Source organism: Euprymna scolopes, unplaced genomic scaffold, assembly GCF_053919585.1.
Source record: "Euprymna scolopes isolate OS-2025 unplaced genomic scaffold, ASM5391958v1 sca5, whole genome shotgun sequence".
In the NCBI taxonomy this organism is placed as follows: Eukaryota; Metazoa; Mollusca; class Cephalopoda; order Sepiida; family Sepiolidae; genus Euprymna; species Euprymna scolopes.
In genome coordinates this window covers 654444-662136 of record NW_027633546.1, presented here as the reverse complement: position 1 = coordinate 662136, position 7693 = coordinate 654444, and the positions used below count along the sequence as shown (strand labels likewise).

The 7693-nt window shown below is 28.6% G+C and overlaps 1 long non-coding RNA gene across 1 annotated transcript; it reads right to left on the bottom strand.

Annotated features, from left to right (window-relative positions):
* Positions 1-4160: 4160 nt before the first annotated feature.
* LOC145274886 (uncharacterized) lies at positions 4161-5704 on the bottom strand. Its single transcript, XR_013866986.1, has 2 exons — positions 5350-5704; positions 4161-4315 (listed from the first exon to the last, which is right to left on the bottom strand). It is a non-coding gene; the product is annotated as an uncharacterized LOC145274886 (long non-coding RNA).
* Positions 5705-7693: the final 1989 nt, after the last annotated feature.

Sequence of the window (7693 nt, the reverse complement as noted above, 5' to 3'; positions counted from 1 at the left end):
ATCACAGTTCTTAAGTTTGAATAGACTAAAACTTGTAAGAGGGAGTCATCGAATTTACACCCAGGTAATTAAATCCAACACTTTTACTGAGTTAAGCTATTATCGCTAATTGTCCACAGACGGACTGTTTCGCTGTATCACAGTTCTTAAGTGTGACTAGACTAAAACCTATCAGAGGGAGTCATCGAATTTACAACCAGCTAATTCGACATTCGAAACTCTTACGGAGTGTTCCGCTGTATCACACTTCTTATGTGTGACTAGACTAAACTTATTACAGCCAGTTATCGAATTTACAACCAGCTAATCGACATCGATGTAAACCTTAATGCCCCAATTCTACTTGGTTTAAAACAATGATAATACTGTGTAACTGCAGTAAAATGACATAGCTTTTGATTTTTGTTTGGAGATGATTAAATATATTTATATCGTTTATGAGCTTTAAAAATATATATTTGTTATAAGCTCAAGGATGGAATACTGTTGCCACATTTGGGCAGGAGCTGCTAGAAAGGACTTGGCCTGCCTTGATAGAGTTCAAAATAGACTTCGTAGCTTCGTAGGAGATGTCCTTTTCTCTTCCTTGCAACCTCTATATCACAGAAGAGATGTTGCGAGTTTGTCTCTGATGTATCGTTATTTTCATGGAAAGTGTTCGACTGAGCTTCAATCTATGGTCCCCCCTCGCCAAACTTTCACAAGAAACACTCGTCTAGCTGTAAACACTATCAATAATTCCCGCCACTCTTTATCTGTGCCTAAACCTAAACGTAGAACCATGAACAAAGCTTCTTTCTTAGAACTGCACGCCTGTGGAATTGTCTTCCGTTTTCCTGCTTTCCGGCTGACTACAATATGGTTGTCTTCAAGTCTAATGTAAATAAGTTCTTGATGAGCCGTTGCATATAAGTTATCAAATTTACCAAATTTTCATTACTAATGATTACTATATTGTCCAATTTCTACTGTACACTCTTTAACCCTTATCCTTGAGTGGCCTCTTGGCCTTGATAATGTGTTGATGCCTATGTAAAAAAAAAAAAAAAAAAAAAGAAAGCTCGCTAAAATAAAAACTTAGTGATTAAAAATGATATGTTTAACTTTAACGACGTTGGTTGAAGTAATTCTTTTTAATTCGTGGTCGAGCGACGAAAAGTCTATTTCAACGGACAACTTGAATCTTACACGTGCCGACAAGTTGTTTGCTGTCTTGTCACCGAGCAGGAAGAAGAAAGAAAGAATCGATTGAAGAGAGAAAGAGAGGAGGTGGGGAAGGGAAAGGGAGGAAGGGTCGAGTCCTCTGCACGTGCCAGGGTGCGGGGTCGAACGGAAGTTAAATGAAATAGATTACAAATGGTTCGGCAAAGTTGTATCTGAACTTGTTATTCTATGAAACTTAAGATTAATAAAACGAAATAATCGAGACCCGTGGAAATGCCACGGCGAATATCTTTTTTATTCGTGTTCTGACTTGGGAATCTTTTTATTTTTTGTTCACACTCGGGAATCTTTTTATTTTTTGTTCACACTCGGGAATCTTTTTATTTGTATTCTGACTCGGGAATCTTTTTATTTGTGTTCTGACTCGGGAATCTTTTTATTTAATATTTTAGGGTCGGGGATCACTTTTCCATATTAATTTAACGTAAAATGCGCACCCACATATTGGCTATCAAGCGCTCAATGAGACATGCCAACCCTAGCATCTTTTCAAGTTTGGCGATCGAGGGGGGGGGGAAGGGAAAAACATGACAAATACAATTTGCTTTTTTTTTGTGGGAGGGGTGAGGGAGACGGGAATTTAAAACATAAAATAACGATAAATCTAATTCATTTTTATGAGACAACCCTGTACTTTTATCTAACAATTGCATAAACAAAATGAACCCCCACTTTGGGGAGGGGCATTACAATGACGAAAGATTTCATTTAATTGTTTTTGGAATTTATTTATTTAATTTTTTTTGCGATCGCACGGCCTTTGCTGCTATTTTTATTGAAACGAAAGTTTTAATTATTTATTTTTAATTATTTTTTTTCCAGTGCTCAATATCCGGAGAAGAGTTTATTCTCTTTGTACTCCTTCTGCCGAAATATCTGGTGGAGAGGGTATTACATACTTCCTTTTTGGGGCGATGTTTTATTTTTGGGAATTGTTGTGGGGATATCCACGTTGCCTATGATGAAAGTGATTAGTATAGCAGGTGTGTTCCAATTGGAACTTCATGTCAACCCAGGCAACGCCGGGTACCCATGTTAGTATATATATATATATATATATATATATATATATATATATATATATATATATATATATATATATATAAGATTTAAAAAATTGATACAGAAAATTTTTCGAAAGTAAAAAAAAAACAACTTAAAAACCTATAAGTAATGTTCTACAAAATTTTTATTATTCAACAAGGAATACAGATAAAACAAAAAAAAACTGATTCCATGGAGTTTCGAAGAATGCAATTCTTCTCCTCTGATGGGAAAAATTTGCAAAATATACAATAAATTTTGCAATGAAATGCATCACAGGACACAAATTATTTGGAGTGTATGGTATTTGCATAAAAAAGTCATTTAACAGTTTAAGACAGTTTATAGGGACTCTGGGAGATTGAGAAAACAAGTACCGGATAGATAGATATAAAATAGAGAGAGAGAGATAAAGAATATGATAAAAATCTAATGGGATACTAGTGGAAAGCAAGAAACGGAAAAAGGGGAGAAAAATATATGATTAAAATCCAATGGGAGAGGTGGTAAAATCCAGAACAGGAAAAATCCATCTGTAAATCTGTTGAAATGCATTGGTAATCCATGAGAAAACAGAAATGTAAATATAAATGTCCAGGGTAAAATGGAGCTTCAAGAAAAATCATCAGGTTGTGGAGAAATCAAGATATGCAAGTTTTTTTTTTTTAAATAACGAATCAAGGAAGAAAAAAGGATATTAAAATGAAGATACCAAATGAAATCAAGGAAAGGGGTGGTGAGACAAAAAAAAAGAGAAAATTTATATATACAAAATACGGTAAATATATATATATATATATATATATATATATATATGTATATATATATATATATATATATATATATATATATATATATATATATATATATACCACACTTTGGGGTAATTGCACCAAGTTCTGACCGTTCTCCTCTGTTCGCAAGGAGCATTTAGCTTCGAAATGCCATGGTCTAAAGTTTTTTTTCTTAGTTTTCCTTATTATTTTCCTTATTGTTCTGGTGATATAATAAAGTTATATATATATATGTATATATATATAATATATATATATATATAATAAAACGTATATATATATATATATATATATATATATATATATATATATATATATATATATATATATATATATATATATATATGTAGGTAGATAGATAGAACTATATCCGAATGTCACCCTTTTTCCATATTTAATTACGTTTTAATTAATTTTTAATTTTTATCCGGAAATGTAAAAATAATCAAAATAATCATCTATAATATAAATCTCACCTGTCCGTTTAAATGTATGTATGTATGTACGTATGCGTGTATGTCTTGTATAAACTTTCGACAGAAGCGGCAGATTTTCACGAGATCGGTATCGTTTGGAAGCTCCAACCTTTGGACAACAAATATCGAAAAATTGGCTAAAAAACATTAATTAATTCACCCTTAACTGGGCACTTTTCTACAGGTGGGGGTCGTTTTTTTCGCCGATATTTTCGAAAGTCATCGCCTCTTTTCGAATGTCTAGCCTTTAATTAAACCCACGTCACTTCCGGTTTTGGGGATGAGCGCAAGAACAAAGACGTCACGTTTTTTTTTTCACATTCTTTTCCTTCTTCGCGGTACAGGTCCGAGCCAGCCTGCCTACTACCACTACTTTTTTTTTTGCTCAACACACATCAACAAACACCGGACAACGCCGGGCACCCAGGCTAGTATACATAAAAAATAACTTCTACTCTCCATAAATAATCAGCCTTTGCATTATCTCCCCCTTTCATGTTAATGTAGTATATGTTCCTTAAGTATGATAGCATACTCCCAGACTTAAAAAAAAAAAAAGAATAGGCGACAGGAAACTGTATGTATTTGCTAACATAAAAAAAATTACAAGAAACTGAACATGTTTTTTTTTTAATAACGAGAATTTTTATTTATACTTGTTCTTCAAAATCATAATATAAGTGACCACCGTCAGGTAAACTTTTACACTTTTTGTTGAAAAAGTCATATCTGCGGTAAATTTTGATTCTCCCCTCATGTTTTGGCATTACGGCGACCCTGAAAAAAAAAAGAATACAAAATTAAATATAAATAAAAACGAATTCAATGAAGACATTAGGGCATGCAAACGTCTAAAATATTGTCAGAATTATTGATAAAATTTAGTTATATATATTTAAATGGAGATAGGAAAATAGGTAAATATATAAATCTTAAAAAAAATACTTTCCAAGGATGAGACTCAGATAAAATATTTTCGATTGTTTTCTTTTCCTTATAAGGGAAATGGTTTCCATAATGTTTTATTGTTAAAGTGTTTTTTATTCAATAAGTCTGAAGAACAGCTTTTCTTGTGAAAATTTTTAAAAGACATAATGTTTGAATTTGTCCGAATAGTCTTGAAACAATTGTAACTAACGATGAAATACACTATTTGTTGCTATCCATCCATTCTTTGATGGCTTGGTTTTGTCAAAACAATATATGAATGCTCAATTATGAAATATGATAATTTTGTAGCTTACAGTTTAAGTCATCTCTTTTTGGCTTAAAATTTATTGGTATATGAACGATTACGGAATTTTCAATTATATAAACCCAGTAAAATTCGGAATACTACAAATAAGACGATATATATATATATAATAGTCTATGTGCCTGTGTGCGTCTGTACATTTTCCTATCAAATTACTCTATCAATTAAAATTTCTGTCTAAACACTCAGGATTTTACATAGGGGTATTGAGATTTGATAAAATATTTTTCATCGGTTTTCGGCCAGAAATTTGGCTGTCAAGGTATCAAAATTAACCAATTTATACAGAGAGAGGGAGAGGGGAGAGAGTATTATATATATATATATATATATATATATATATATATATATATATATATATATATATATATATATAATTATTATTAAATGATAATAGTTTTTGTACTAACAGATATTAGTGTTTCATGTTTACGTAATCATCAGTGTAGGGGTGACAATTTCTGCCGATCATGAGATTCGAACCCAGAACGTGTGTTTCAGGTCAGCAGGTACATGTGTATAATTGCTATGCATTTTAAAACATGAAAATACGTACGCATCTTCGATGTTGAAGTAAAGATTTTGTTTAGAGGATACTGCAGCAGCGCATGTAATATTGTCTAATGGACTTCGGTGCTTACTTTCCCCCAGCACAACAACTTTATAGTCCTGATTGAATTCGTAAAGATATCCCTTCTGAAAAAAACAAAATAAAAGAGAAAAACACCAACAAAGAAATTCACAATCAAGCCATCTAGTTTATTTATTTGTCTATTAACCATCATAATATTATTAATCATATTTCTAATTATCATTTTTTCAAGTCACAATTTTTTATTCATCTTTATTAACCATCATAATATTATTAATCATATTTCTAATTATCATTTTTTCAAGTCACAATTTTTTATTCATCTTTATTAACCATCATAATATTATTAATCATATTTCTAATTATCATTTTTTCAAGTCACAGTTTTTTAATCATCTTTATTAACCATCATAATATTATTAATCATATTTCTAATTATCATTTTTTCAAGTCACAGTTTTTTATTCATCTTTATTAACCATCATAATATTATTAATCATATTTCTAATTATCATTTTTTCAAGTCACAGTTTTTTATTCATCTTTATTAACCATCATAATATTATTAATCATATTTCTAATTATCATTTTTTCAAATCACAGTTTTTTAATCATCTTTATTAACCATCATAATATTATTAATCATATTTCTAATTATCATTTTTTCAAGTCACAATTTTTTATTCATCTTTATTAACCATCATAATATTATTAATCATATTTCTAATTATCATTTTTTCAAATCACAGTTTTTTAATCATCTTTATTAACCATCATAATATTATTAATCATATTTCTAATTATCATTTTTTCAAATCACAGTTTTTTAATCATCTTTATTAACCATCATAATATTATTAATCATATTTCTAATTATCATTTTTTCAAGTCACAATTTTTTAATCATCTTTATTAACCATCATAATATTATTAATCATATTTCTAATTATCATTTTTTCAAGTCACAATTTTTTAATCATCTTTATTAATCACCATCATAATATTAATCATATTTCTAATTATCATTTTTTTACAAATCACAATTTTTCATTCATCTTTATTAACCATCATAATATTATTAATCATATTTCTAATTATCATTTTTTCAAATCACAGTTTTTTAATCATCTTTATTAACCATCATAATATTATTAATCATATTTCTAATTATCATTTTTTCAAGTCACAATTTTTTATTCATCTTTATTAACCATCATAATATTATTAATCATATTTCTAATTATCATTTTTTCAAATCACAGTTTTTTAATCATCTTTATTAACCATCATAATATTATTAATCATATTTCTAATTATCATTTTTTCAAATCACAGTTTTTTAATCATCTTTATTAACCATCATAATATTATTAATCATATTTCTAATTATCATTTTTTCAAGTCACAATTTTTTATTCATCTTTATTAACCATCATAATATTATTAATCATATTTCTAATTATCATTTTTTCAAATCACAGTTTTTTAATCATCTTTATTAACCATCATAATATTATTAATCATATTTCTAATTATCATTTTTTCAAGTCACAATTTTTTATTCATCTTTATTAACCATCATAATATTATTAATCATATTTCTAATTATCATTTTTTCAAATCACAGTTTTTTAATCATCTTTATTAACCATCATAATATTATTAATCATATTTCTAATTATCATTTTTTCAAGTCACAATTTTTTAATCATCTTTATTAACCATCATAATATTATTAATCATATTTCTAATTATCATTTTTTCAAGTCACAATTTTTTAATCATCTTTATTAATCACCATCATAATATTAATCATATTTCTAATTATCATTTTTTTACAAATCACAATTTTTCATTCATCTTTATTAGCCATCATAATATTATTAATCATATTTCTAATTATCTTTTTCACAAATCACGTTAGCTATACAATAAGTAGGCATTTTCAAATTTTATACGAAACTAACGGACATTGTTCATAACAAATAGCTTCATTTGTATTGTTTTAATTGTTTGGACAATTATCTACATTTTGGGTGTTATTGGCACAATGTTTCGGTCGGTGAAATCTACGGCCTTCATCAGGTTGTAGGGTGTTCCGTAAATTATAAAGAAAAAAATAGGATAAATCCTCAAAGGTTACAAGGATATTTTTTAAGACGTTCCTATGATCCAATTTTTACTGAATCACTACGCTAATTATCAACATTAGTGTAAAAAATGTTTTACGAAACCGTTGATAGACATCTCATGTGTGTAAAAAAAAACAAAAAACAGTCCGGGCACATCCTCAAACCCAGTGTCAAAA